Consider the following 15,482-nt stretch of genomic DNA (forward strand, 5'->3'; position numbering starts at 1 on the left):
TTAAAACATATATATCCACGCTGTTATGTTCTTGGTGTATATCTGCACCGTTGTTTATATGTTCCAACGCCGTGTGATAATATATATCATACCAATGGTTGGTAAAACAGAAAAAAGCCACGCCGTTTTTTCAATTATATTCACGCTGTGTTAAAAGACCATATGCACGCTGTTTGAAAAAACCCATATCCACAGCTAAACAGAACTTAAGATAGGCACGCAGGTATCATTACTGGAATACGCACCAGGGATTTAAAAAACCAGGCTCCACGCAATAGATCTCAGCTCACCGCACAACAAACGCAATATTAATTGATGTGTTGTGCCAACAGCGTGACAGTTCCACGCAGTTTGTGTATACCAGATCCACGCTCAGCGCGCAGGGCAATGGACGGCTCCAACAATCCACGTTATGCAGCCACAGCAACCGATTACAAACAGCCCACGCAACAATCGATTTCTCCACCGCAGCAACGATGTTGAACACCTCCAGTCAAACGCACCAACAGCAATCAATCCGCACCCGCACCAGCACACCGGGACTTGATACAACACGACCTCCTCCGCTGCGCCAGACGTCCAACAAAGCTCTGATACCAATTGTTGGATCAGGTGCACAGCAAAAATAAGTAAACACAGAATTAACACAGCATAACAATCAAGCACATAGGAGACAATTTTTAACGTGGTTCACCCAACCAATCTGGGCTACGTCCACCAAACATAGGCATCAGGAATTTATTATTCAAATCAGGAGATTACATCATGAAAGCGTCACAAAACTCTCACACTCTCAGCAAACCATCCGAATGGTTGCCTGTTATATAGCCTAGAGAATCTAACAACCTCATTAATTCCCTCACATCAAATATAGGAGGCATTAACTCCCTCCCAACAACCTGGAGTTAATCTAGGACCTGAATTCCTATTGTTGTCACCAGCTGAGATTTTTTCCTATTTCATTACAAACAGAAAATCTCAACACCTCTTCCACCCCTTCGACTACACATTCTTTGCCTAAGAGGCATGCACACAGTGACCAATGAACATTGATAATGTTGAGTACAAGGAATTAAAGATCCTCTTCCTATAAATCCAAAAAAGGGATGAGCTACAACACCTCGAACACTTGACCTCATAATTACTAAATCGTCACCCAAATGCCACACCACAAGATTGAATTTGAGCAAATTCTCAAGCTCCCCACAATTTAGAAACATGACACAACCCAAGCACAAATAATGAGCATGCTTAATACAAATGTTGCCTATTGATACCATGTTATAAATAACTCGATCAAATTGTAATGTAAGATTTAAACTCGGAACTCGGAAAATTAAACCCAAACACGAAAGCCTCTTGAAACAAAACGCAAGAGGGTCATTCAGAATAACCCAAATGACTACAGACTCTCTCAATGATTGAGACCAAACAAATAAAATAATCGAGAATCCATCCTCGAAAACCCAAGCCAGAAAAAAAAGAAAACACCAAACCAACAAATAAAGTTTGTGTCAAATTTTGACAAGCGAACCAAAACAATGCAACATAATAGCTCATGATACCACTTCAGAATACAAAAACGAACAAAATTACACAAACTGGAAACAGTTAAAGGAGAGCGATAAACTATCATTGTCAGACAATTAAATGTGCTTTTTTTTAAAGTATTCCTAAAGAAATTGTAGCGAATATTTGCGTCTTGTCGGGCGGAAAAGCAACAAATTCTTTGCTTCGAACGATTTGTAGCGAATATTGTGGGGCGGAAAAGCAACCGTCATTATTGCTTCGAACGAATACTTTGCTTTTGCGGAAAATCAACCGTCATTATTGTGGGGCGGAAAAGCAAAGTATGAGTTCATTGGTGTTGAGTGCCAAAATTCTAGCAGAGTAGATTGTATTTTCTTTTATCATTTGCTTCCGGAAGGCAAATTCTCACATTTACAGAGATAACAAATATAAACATAATCATCCTCTTTTCCGGGATTAATGCACTCTATTTTATAAAATCAAAAGACCAATTTATTAGTTCTTCGAAAATTAAAAATTTGCATATTATTTGTTCTTGTTGGCGAGTCTATATAGTTAAATTTGACGCCTCCTTTATTATTTTCTCGGGGGCACCATGACGTGTTTTTTTATTAATTATTAGTAATTAAGTAAATTGAAGTTTTTAATAAATTCAACCAATTATACAAATTATTTAAATTTGTATATTGAATTAAGTGTTTATCTCTTACTTTTTGTATAGAGGATAACGTATCATCATATGCACTTAAGAATAATTCTATACTTAGACTACAAATAAGAAGAAATTGAGGAATATCTTCCTTTTCAATTGTAAAGTGACCAACGCACATATATCTATGTGAAATTAATTCATGATTATTACAAAACAAAATAAGTATAGGTGTTGTTATTATCTATTGATTCTACATTAATATAATCTCATTTTCTCTCCAAGATGAAGATTAACACAACTTATTTAAATGGTCCACTGGTTCATCCAACATATGTTCTTCTTCGATTCCTTATCTTTTATGATACCCTTTTTAATCTTCATATTTTGTAATATATTCTTAAGATTGATAATTTTATGATGGCCAACATGAACATTTGATTTAGTAAATATCCATGTATTTAATAAATTAAAGTTGAAGAAGAGAGTAGTCAACATGGATCCCAATGTTTGAGAGGAAAGCTTCTTCGATTCCTTATCTTTTATGATACCCCTTTTTAATCTTCATATTTTGTAATATATTCTTAAGATTGATAATTTTATGATGGCCAACATGAACATTTGATTTAGTAAATATCCATGTATTTAATAAATTAAAGTTGAAGAAGAGAGTAGTCAACATGGATCCCAATGTTTGAGAGGAAAGATTGTTTGAAGGAAAAGCTGTAATGAGGATTCGAGAAGTTTCCTACCTTATCTAATTAAATGTATTAAATTTCTGATTTGGTATTGAACCACCCACCTACTGACATTTATGGGAAGGAGTGGGAGTGGTACTGAGCTACTCTAGGAGTATGGGCCACATGCCCATTCGATAGAATTCTAGTTAGCCACATAGCCCGAGGAGGAACCGCAAGAAATTCTCATGCTATGAGTGTGGTGGAACATAGAGAGAAGAGAAGACAACAGTGGCGAGTAGTTAAAGAAGGAACTTAAGAAAAGTTGGTGAGCAAATGGAAGTCAAAGAGAGTGTGTGGGGGTAAGGAGAGAGCTCAAAGAGAGACAGAGAGAGAGTAGAATCTCAATTCCCTATTTGTGAGGGAGAGTGGCATACACACTCTCTACCTTGAATTGAATCATGTAGGTCCCTAAGAGAAGCTTCCCCTTAAGGCATCAAATCTAGCTTGAGGGTGGCCAATTGTAAGAACGATGTAGTGTAGTTGAACCTACAATTACGTGGAGAGTGGCTCTCCCTTCTTTAGTTTCTAGCAACCCTGAGTAAACAAGTAATTGTATAAACTTATAATTGTTAATAAAATGGTGTTGTTTAGTGTTTTAGAACTAGTGATAAGCTAGAATTTGATCATAGGTGTGAATGGTTGAATGTTAGCTTTAGAAATGGATTGCATATAAATCTATGTATGCAATTTATTTTCATGTGGGTTATGCTTGGAATGTTCTTGTTTTATTGTGAAAACACCGTTAAAGAAGTCTTCATAGAAAATCTCAATTAAGTGAATAAAGAAATTGTTGACAACTTCATGGATCGTGTACGTGGGTATCTGTAAATTTAAATTATGGCCTTTATAGCCTTTGAAATTAGTGTTTGGTGAGTATTTGTTGGTACAACCATAAAGCATAATGTAAGTTCAAAGTGAGGAGCTTAAAGATCCTTTGAGTTGTCACCAAATTTAAAAATCATTATGAATAGCCATGAAGGATAAGGGAAGTTCAAAGTGGAGAGCTTAAAGATCTTTTGAGTTTTCACCAAATTTAAAGGTCATTTTTAGATCATTATTAATTTGAATTATGTTATGTACAGGTACAATATGTAATATGATGCTTAAATATCTCTAGACATTCTAGGTGGTGTAACATGTAATCCCTTTCACCTGGATTCAATCCTAAATATATCGGGAGAAACTAAGACATAATATGACTTGCATTAAGGAATTAATACTAGCCTTGGTTGTATGATTTATTTAGCTTTAATTTCTTTCTAGATTACATGGGAGAAATAAAGCTCACATATATCAAGCCTAAAGTAGATAATGATGCTTAAATTCACATCAATTATCAAATTTGATGTTGCGAATAATTTATGTCGTAATTGTGCCCATTTAAGTGTAAAGGTATAAGTAAGATATTATTTCCTCCTTTAATTTTGGTGAGAAAGAAGGAAGTAGGAAGTATGTCGTGATGTAATTTTTATGTTTTTACTTGGTAAGATTGTGTGTGGATTTATGGCTATGAAATAAAATATTATTTTCTTAATATTTTTTTTACTAATAATTTTATTGTTTAATCTATTTAATCTTTTTTAATCTTTTCTTAGAAATATTTTTACTTATTGTTTTTAAGATTGTGATAAATCTTCTCCACCTTGAAGGTTATTCTAAATCTAAATTTATTGAAGTCACCCTTTGTGGGACAATTTTTCCAAACTGACAACCCACCACTGATTTGGGTGGCTCCAGACATGCTCAAATTCAAAAGTGGCTTCAGAATAGTTCAAAAATAAAAGTTGTCATATTGTAGAACAAGTAGGACCAGATCGTAGTGCTCGTCACTCTGATTCCAACGGAACAAGTGACACTCAAATATGAGTTTGTATGGTTGAGTTATGGTTGGTCAAAGTATTGGTCAACCTTGGCCAAGTAGGAGGCTTAACAAGGGAACAATTTGGTCGAGTCCCTACGCATGAAATCCTACCACTGGAACGGCAAAATTTGTCGAACTGTTAATTTGCCCAAAGTACCTTATTTTTGACAAAATGAAAAATGACTAATATGGTTTTGTAAAACGAAAAATTATTAAAAAAAAGGTTGGGTTGGGCCAGAGCCAGCGGGAGTTGAACTACTTAGCCGATGTGGGTCGACCTCGTAACTGGAGGCACACAATACGCCAACACAAAAATTTTGACAACAAATTCCATAACAACCAATCTCCAAATATAAACGCACCCCTGTTCACCATATACGCCGATGGTTTTCATAACCATTAGCCATGTTCCTTAACTAACACCTAGTTTAAACTTTCAAAACATGAAACTGCCCAACAATAAAACAATATGCCACCACATTAATACATAGGGTGTTAATCTGGGGGGTCGGTGGGGTTTGAATCCCCGACCTACCCATTATTATTGTTATTCGCCACCAATGGCTCATTGGGCCTCACATTGAAATCTCCGTTGGGGATTTCGTATTTAGCTTCATCCATTTTTTCCAGCGACCAGGCAAAGTGAAGCAGAGTGGAGACGAATCCCTAATAGAGGAACCACGCCCGATGGAACCATGAGCAGGCAGAGGGTGTGGAACCCTAAATGTGGAGAATCTTAAGATGTTGAAAAGATTCCCTTAGAGGGCCATAGATGTCATTATCAGATTTTGACAAGTTGATAGTCATTCTTACATGTTTTCTCACCAGGAGCCCAACCATGTAGTTTGTTTCCCCATCCGAGTAACAGAAATGCAAGTGCCGAATAACACAAAATCTTTGAAGAATCTTGTGGAATCTAGAAGATTCCCTTAGACACTGATTTTTTACAGTGACAGAATGATGTGGACTTATAGTCATTTTTCATATAATTTCACAGGGAGCACAATGGTGTTCTCAGAATATTCATCCGAGTAGCGGATTTTTTGACCATCTTTAGGAAGGAATCATTGGGGGAATCTTCAAGATTCCTGAGGGCCCAAATTTTGACGGTGTCAGAATTGGACAAGTTTACATTCGATTTTGCGCCATTCATTGCCAAGAATTCAGTGGTGCAGTCCATTTTAGCAGTTGAGCTTTGCATTTTTCAGGCATCACCGAGAGTGGAGGTATATGATGCAGTTATGTCATGCTTTTCTTATGTTTTGCTGGGATGATGTTTGTATTGTTGAGATCCCTGATTGTTATTATGTTGAGGGATACTTATTTGCCACATCATGTGAGATTCTATTAGCTTGTCATGATGAAGGAATGCATGCTTGAGTGAGATTTCCTATAGAACGTCTCGTGGAGGGAATTTCCCATGCGAGTGAGAGCTCTTGAGAATTTTCCCTTAGACACTGACTTTTTACAATGTCGGAATTGCCGACTTTGTAGTCATTTTTCATAGTATTTCACAAGGAGCGCAATGGTGTGCTTAGAATATTAATCCGAGTAGCAGATTTTTCGGCCATATTCAGTAAAGAATCGTTGGGGGAATCTTCAAGATTCCCGAGGGCCTATATTTTGACGGTGTCAGAATTGGACAAGTTGACAGTCGATTTTGCACCATTCATCGCCAGTAACTCAATGGTGCAATCCATTTCAAGAGCTAATATTTTCATTTTTCGGCCATCACCAGGGGTGGAGGTATATGATGCAGTTATGCCATGCTTTTCTTCTATTTTGCTAATATGATGTTTGTATTGTTGAGATCCCTGATTGCTATTACGTTAAGGGATACTTGTTTGCCACATCATGTGAGATTTTATTAGCTTTTCATGCTAAAGGAATGTTTGTTTGAGTGCAAGTTCCTATAGGACGTCTCGTGGAGAGACATGCCACCCTTGTTCAGGGAATTGCCCATGCGATTGAGAGTTCCTAAGAATGTCTTGTGGAGATACATGCCATTCTAATTGATGGTATTTATCATTGTAATGACAAAGAGTATACCATGTACATCATCATCATTTGCAACATTCAATGAAGTGGCCTCCCCACTCTTAACACTAGGGCTCGAAGACGTATCCCACACTGGGTGAACTTCGTCATCAATGTGTTTGTGTTCATTGATTTGATGGTTGTTGTTATGTTTCATCTTCCTTAAAGCATGCACATGTGATTGTGTTATACTCTTTCATATGCAATTCTACTAACATCACACAAGTAAAAGATCTTGGATAATTCTTGTAGCTGAAGAGACTCGGATCAACAACCCTCATAATCATAAATTAAAAAGCAAAAAGGACATAACTATGTTTGAGATAAATCTCAACCCTTTATCCTAATTATTAGTAAAAATATTATGTGGATGTCACAGTAGATATTAAATCCCTACCATCCATCTATTAATTATTGATAGTTAAATTAAAATTTTGGAAGCTCGTTTGTCACTTTTTTTGTCACTCAATTCATTCCCGTTACCTCACCTTCAATCATTTAGCACTATTCCTACTATAAATTTTCATGAAAACACCACTATACAACTCCAAATTCTCAAGTGATTAATTATCATGTGTTTCCTTTATTTTTAATGAATTAAGGAGGATTATGCTTGGTTTTACTAATGATGGTTTAGAAAATCAATGAATTCTTGTAGCCACATCCATGATCGAGATACTAACGCAATTATAAAATAAATTCAGGCACATGGGTTTTATCGATAAACACATCAATATGGATTTATATTATCGAGATCTTGCCCAAGTCAAAAGAAAACAACTACAACTCAAAAATAAATGTCCTAGCCAAATTATGCAAGTGGGAATGAGTAGCAATATTCACATGTGATTTATGGCTGATGAGGGCAAATTAGAAGATTCCAAGACATGGGTTTTGTGCGGAATAAGCCCATTTAGGTGATTTGCTAGTGGATTTTCTAGAAAATGTGTGCTTTGGGATATTCATGAGTTTATTCAAAGATGAGTTGTCCATAATCACTGTTGTGGTTAGCTCTTAAACATCCAGTCAACAAATTCCATGTGGAGTGCCTAGTCAAGCAAGGATCGAATTCAATCTATTCTTAGATATTAATGATAAGAACGTTCATTGGCAATCATATTGTGATTATCTCTCCCACCAAGATTTTGTTATTCAAATATCAGAATGATTCTTGATTTGGAGAAATCAATTTTGATCTAGATTCATTTTTCCTTTCTATCAACACATGCTCATTGATTAGGTGGGGGGTCATTAATGATAGATATATCATAGTGATCATTGTTATCACATAGAGAGGATTAAACTTATGATTTTATTGTAATATTTTGTACTTGATTTCAATAAGATCAATCATTTGCAATCAGATCATGATTATCTCTTCCACCAAGATCAGATTAAAATGTAATAAATATTATATACTTGTTATTTGAAGATTAGAACAATTCTCAATTTGGAAAAATAAAATATGATTTATTCATTATTCCTTTGTATAAATACATGCCCATTCATCAAAGGGAGGCTTAACAATGATACTCATTGTAATAATGGTACTGATTATCATACAGAGAGGACTAAACTTCTAATTTTATTGTAAGATTTTGTACTAGATTTCAATAGTACCAAATGTATAGATGATTATGTAGTTGAGCGCAATTGCTTTGTAGTCTGATTTTTTTCCTTAATCAGTGCACAAATTATTTTGGTAGGGTCCCTCAACTTGGTAATGCATTGTTGCTCTATTATTCTTTGGTTATTCTACATTAGTTTACATTCTACAGTTGAGTGCTAACTTTTTATTACCTAGTTATTGCATTGCTTGTTTTCTAAATTAGATAGATGTTATTTCCTAAATGTGTTTAGTCCTAATTACAATGATTCCATGTGTGTTATGTTTTCATTCATTAGGTTATTAACACTTTCCTATTTAGTTTCTACTTAACAAAGGCACTAGAGATCACAAATCAAATTTGCTACACAAACATAATCACATGAACATCAATGAATGAAGATTGTGATTCGAATCTAGTAGCATCTTAATGGACTTTGATCCATTAAAATTCCACATTTTGTGGTTTGGTTTGCTTGATTTTGATTCCAATTAAGTTTGAATTCATAGGCTTAAAGTTTGGTTTTCTTCCACATATTGCATGATACCACAAAACCTTTCAGAGACAAAAAAAACATTTACATAACAACGTGTAAATAGAGATCTTATTCATAAAAGAAGAACTTACAATAAATATTGTTGAATGTTGATCGATATTGTGGAAAGAATATAATTTTGTTAAAGAACTTTCCAATTTCTCTTGGTTAACATAAGCCTTGATCATATTTTTCTTGCATCTCAAAATTTACGATCCTGGATGGATAAGAAAAATGTAAAAAAATTTATACATATATTTTTACTAACACAAGCATATGCCTATGAAATTAGGGACATATGAATGAGGATATAATTGCATATTTTCCCCCTAGGAAATTATGTTTATGATACCACAAATAGGGTTTTGTTATGTATTGATCCATTGGGTATGGTCGTGATAAACCTTAGTCCAATGACCATTCCTCCTTTTCCTTCTCTATTGTGTACACAAGTTGCTTCGTCTTTCTCTTGGGTAGGGACCCTTTCCTCTCCACTATCTTGTATGATGTTGTAACTATGGACAATGAGTTGCTTGAATTTCTGGGAAGTTTTTTGAGACCCTCCATCTTTTGGTCGCACATGAAGTATGTGTCACTCCTCACTGATGAATCATCTCACTACCATCAAGCTAGCCTGACAAACAATCTTATTCGTTCATTGGATTCACGTGATTTATGATTCACCTTCCTTGAAAACATATCAACATCAAATCCTACTAAGTAAGGCATTATCTCATTTACTTATTCATTCATAACTCTCTCTAGTCCTTTCCTCCTTCCAATGGATTTTCCTTTTCCTCCCTATGTACACCCTCCCTTTCCATGGATCTCCCACCTCGACTTCCTCTTCCACTAGATCATGCACACCATAAACCTGCTAAGTGTATCAAGTGCAAGAAGATGCTACTATCGATGGTTGCTGGTTGTAATGTGTCTTTGCAATCCATTCCCATTTTTTTAGGTATAACCCTCATTAGGAAATTCAATGGTCATGCCATATATAAGAAGCAACTTAGAACTTAGATTGAAACTAATTAGAAATTGAGGTCAGGTTTCTCCCCTCCTACTTTCTCATGGCATGGGGGTTGGCTAACATTTATCTTCTCATTAGGGGAAGATTCTCCAATTCTTTTGGAAATTCAATGGCATTGGGGACTTTCCAATATTTTTCTTAAGCCTCAGGTGGTAGACTTCAACCATGTCACGAAGAGTTTCTACACTCAAAGGGGTTAGGCCATCCTTCCTAGGATTCCTCTCTACTTCTAGTAAAAAAAAACGTTCTTGTCGTTGGGGATAAAACTGGTGTTTTCATTCAACCGAAAATTTCTTGGGTGGAAAAATGTGATAGACGTTGGCTCTAGATGCAAGTGTAGTTTGATTTAAGAGAAGGGTTTTTAGATGAAATCGAATTAAGTCTGGGTCCTTTCTCTTGGATGTAGAAAATTGAATATTGGAAGGTTCCATTAAAATGTTACATTTTCCGCAAGATGGGCCATCTTCAAGCATAGTGCACATCTTTCAGTACATGAGCCAAAATTTACAATAAGATTTAGAAAAAGAAGGGTGATTCATCCCCCATTTCTCCCTCAATTTTAGCTTCCTTTGTTGCAATTATAGGTGAGGATAGTACTACATGAGAGACTCCACAATATTTCTTTCAAGAGTTGGGATTTATAGCTCCTTCAACTTTTGGTATGTTAAATCCCTCTTTTTCCCCTCTTTTTCAAGACTTTGTTTATATCGTTATCTTTACTTCGGTTCCCTAGGTCTCTTTTCCCATATCTAAGACCCACACCCCTTCAATTGCTATGGCCTTCCACTCTCCTCCTCCCTTCATTTCATTCCCATCCTCCTCTCTGGTTAACCCTTTTGATTCTCATAGTTCCCCTCCCTCGACTTTGGACTCAAGGCAAGTGTTTTTATCCTCATCCTCTCTCAATGTATCCATTATGAATCCCCCACCTCGCAAGTCATATGGCTTGTGTCCTTATCTAAGACTAAAGAAGGAATTACCCTCTCGAGATGGCGTAGCTATGCACCCTCTCCTAAATAACCCATTTGGTGGCATATATCACCTCTTGAAGGCTCATTAAAAAAGCCATAATAAATATCAACAAAGGGATACAAACTACTATTTATAGGGCTCTTAGAGTGGGGGTAGCCTACCAGATCCGCATAACATGATTATCCTATCCTTCATTGCCAAACAGTCGAGAGGTTCTTGTAAAAATATCTCCCTTAAACAACTTATCAATATGGATAAACTCAATATTTTGTTCATCTAGGAAATGGTGATTAAAGGATTTCATGCTTGTTGTGTCATCAACTCATGGCTCAAGGATTGGTCCTTTGCTACCTAGGATGCGATGGGTCACTTTGGTGGTATCCTCATGGGTTGGTCCTCAAAGCTAAGGGTTGTTTCTTCCAAAGACATGATTCCATTTTTGGAATGCTTGGCTCCCTTAGGAGCATTATCAGATCAAAATTTTATTATTAGAGGTGATCTAAGGCTCACCATATCCATTTGAGAGGTCTAGGGCTTGAATTTGGGATCTGATACCCTTAATGGTTTTTTCACTCGCTTCTTTGAATGCTTTTAGCTTATGGACTTTGTGACACTAAAACTCTCTCTAACTTTGCATAATAATGTGTTGATCATGGAGTGATATAAAATGACCATATACATTTCTCATTTTAGTGGACCTATTTACTTGATTGAACCTTATTCAATCATGGGTCTCCTCGATAGGCCTCTCAGACCATCTTCTCATTGTTCTTTGAATGGTTCATGATAGGTATAAAACTCTTCTCCCTTTTTAATTTAACAATTCTTGGTTTCATGAAGAAGAGTTTACAAAAATGGTTATGGATTATTGGATTCATTTATCTACCCCCAATCCTATCTCTTACATGGGACAATTCAAAGAGAACCTATCCCAACTCAAGGCTATTTTCAAGCCATGGTATTCTATTTTAGGAAAAAACAACAAACTTGGTTAAGAGAGATCAAATAAATCATTCAATTAGTTTAGGAAGAAAATTTCATGGGCACCTTCTCCATAGAAGAGTTAGCTTCTTTATGTTCCATGGAATAGGCAAGATAAACACTCTTGGAAAAAAAAGAACCCGATTGGAAAATAAAAATTCGAGCAATCTAGATTAAGGAAGGTGATAACAACACCAAATTTTTCATCACTTTACTTCATATAGAGGAAAAAAATGAAATTTGGGGGATACAAAGGGAAGATGGTTCCTTGGTCCACTGTTTCAAAGATATCGTCAGGGAAGGAATCATTTTTTTCAAAACTATTTTTAAAGATCCAATTGGTTGTTCCATCCATGAAAATTTGGATGTAGTCTCAAAAGTCCCCACCATGATCGTTGAGGAAATGAACCAATCCTTAGAGGGGGATGTCTTGAAAAATGAACTAAAATAGGCCATTTTATCTATGCAAAAGGGGAAAATCCCAAGCCTTGATGACATGCGAATCAAATTATATCTAGTCTTTTTTTATTTCCTAAAGGATGATCTACTCGAGTTTGTGTTGAAATCCCAATGTGCTCCGAAGGTTTTAAGGGTGCTCATCTTTACCTTCCTTGCATTTTTCCCTAAGAAACAAGATCAAATTTTTTTAATCATTTCCATCCTATCTCTTGTTACAACCTCATCTATAAAATTATTTCAAAAATTATTTCTAGGTGAGTGAAAGCTCTTTTGAGTGACATCATATCAGAGGAATAATTTGGTCTTTAAATGCTAAGCAGATACATGATATCGGTTCATTGGCTCATGAACCTCTGCATTCTATAAACATTCATAACTTGTCTGATATGACTCTTAAAATGGACTTATCCAAAACATATGATAGGGTAATATGGACTTTCATGCGATTGGTGCTTGTTAAGATGGGAATGAGGCTTCCTTCTCTGAATTGGATTATGGGTAGTCTTCAGCAATACTCTTTCATGGTGCTTATAAATGGAGCTACATCCACTTTCTTCAAGGATTCACGAGGTTTGAGACAAGGGTGTCCTCTTTCACCCCTCCTTTTTCTTCTTGTATTAGAAGCTCTTATTATTCTCATGCATGAGGCTAAGTCTAAAGGTGTAATCACCACTCCCACATTTACCCAATTTCACTAGTATGCCAGGGTAAATATGAGAGGAAGAGTTAATATGACATGAAACAACCTCCTAACTATAGTTGATGAAGTGGAGTCGACAACCTGAAACTTTACTAACCTTCCTGAAGAGCTATAGAACACCCTTGAGCTAAATAACCACTCCAAGTGCCCAAACCCTGAGTTGGATTACTTTTTTAGTGACCCAGGCCCACAAATGCATGCATGACAAGGCATCCATGCGGTTATAGGCCTCCAACCACATACATAAGCTTGTAAGGGTGAGATTATGGCCAAAAAATTCCAGTTCAGGGTGTGTGGTCCCAGATTCTGAGCCACCATTTCAGGCTAACCCTCAGACCACTACCAAGAACTCAATGAGACTTTCCAAAATGTTAAATAACATTAGGACAAATCCGTTCATAAAAAACTTGATCAAAGACTTGACCTAACTAGGCCTAACCATGACAGCAATTTCGTCAAACATATGGTGAACATGTAATCTACATGTCATAAATGCATATCTGGACATAGGGATATGAAACTAATCAAAGAATCACCAAGAAAATATATTGTCATCTCATAATAGCTCCAATAAAATTTGTTAGCTCATGCATTCATTAACCATTCATTAATTAATAAAAACATATCAAGAGCCATAACTAGAACTTGTTATGGAACCATGCTTATAACCAACATATAACCAGAGTGATAACCATGATAAAACAACCATCAAATCCACATAATAAAAAGTACAACTACTCATTAAATGCAATGGGAAAAAAGATCTTATTAACATATGCAAAAGTCAACCAAGTCAGGGACTTCCACGTATCACCCGCCCATAGAATGAGTTGAACCAAATATTTCTTTCAGCGAATCACCCCTGTGCCATATTCCAAGCATGAATGTGGGACTCAAGACATAAAGAACTAGGGCTTCTCGAAGATTAAACTACCTCCACGCTCATGCTCCTTTGATCTCACTGAAGTCGGTCAAGAGATCACATAAAAAATCTCATAAATAAACAACCAGGGCTTCCCCAAGATTAAACCACCTCCACCCTCGGGCTACCATGATCCTACCAAAACCAATCAAGAGATCACTAAGCCCAAAACAAGCTTGGATTTCTCATAATTTCTTCACCATTACCTTAAGGAATTTTCCTATTTCCACCCACCTTTCGAGGGATTCTCAGAGATTAAACGACCTCCACCCCCAACCCTTGGGAATTTTCCTGAAACCATCTCATCTGATTCCAAAATATTTTGGCAATCCAAAGCTCAACAAAAAAACAAAACCCCATCACACCATGGCTATCCAAAAATGGAAAGGAAAGGCTGAAACCACTGTCACACCTGACAAAACCCATGCCAATGACAACAAGAGAACCAAATACACAAATTCATGTGCCATGCATTCACAAAATAGCTTGGAAGTCATACATGCAATCTATTACCTACAAGTCTTCCGGTTGAAGCTGCTTGATCCAACCTTCCTTGCTTGTCCTTAGATTTATTTGTCCTTCCTTTGCCTTCCTTTGCCTTCCTTTGCTTTCTTTCTCCAATGCTAGAGTGCTCCAAGAATGCTCAAAGTGTGCAATAGTATGAGAGAATAGAGAGAGCTCCAAAACTGAACTGACAAAAGCTAAACCAGCAAAAGCTAGCAATTGATCCTTGAAAGCCTTTTTATCATTGAGGCCTCTATTCTCTCCAATTTCCTTTATTTTTCCTTCAATTTTCCTCTCATGCAAACGTGTGACCTTTCTTCTCCCTTTTATCCTATTTTCCTTTATATTCATAGATAAATGCCATTTTATGCCTCTTTTCCTTTGCCAATGCCTTTATCAATTTCCTTAGCCATAATAAATCAAAATGAACACCCACTAGGATGTTTTTCCCAACATTCAACTTGAAATGAATGTCCCATGATCTTAGTCTTATTTTTCCTTTATTACATAATATTTTAACCCAGAGTTGTCACAAAAACAATTTTTAATGGAATTGAGGTGGTCAGAAACTATTTTCGTTTCTCACACACCTACTATTCGTTGATGGCATTTTTGTCTTCTTTGTAGGAAATTTGGGGGATCTTCCACATTTGAAATTGATTATTAATCTCTTATGTATGGCTACCAAAACGCTCATGAATATTCAAACATATTTTTGTCCTCACTCCCTCTATAAATAGGTTATTACACTAGTGGATCACATCTTCCCTTTCTTTCATTGTCCATTGTATAATGGCTTCAAATACTTGGGATATTTCCTAAAAGAAAATGCATACTGATATGTAGACTCGTATTAGCTCATGAAGAAAATCAAAGAAAGGATTTTCTTTTGCATTAACAGATTTCTATCTAGAGGAGGCATATCAACCCTTTCGAAAGGTGTGTTGGAAAG

The sequence above is a fragment of the Pinus tabuliformis genome, chromosome 4_1 (genome assembly GCF_031772625.1).
Source record: "Pinus tabuliformis cultivar Carrire ecotype Pingquan chromosome 4_1, CPIR1, whole genome shotgun sequence".
NCBI lineage: Eukaryota > Viridiplantae > Streptophyta > Pinopsida > Pinales > Pinaceae > Pinus > Pinus tabuliformis.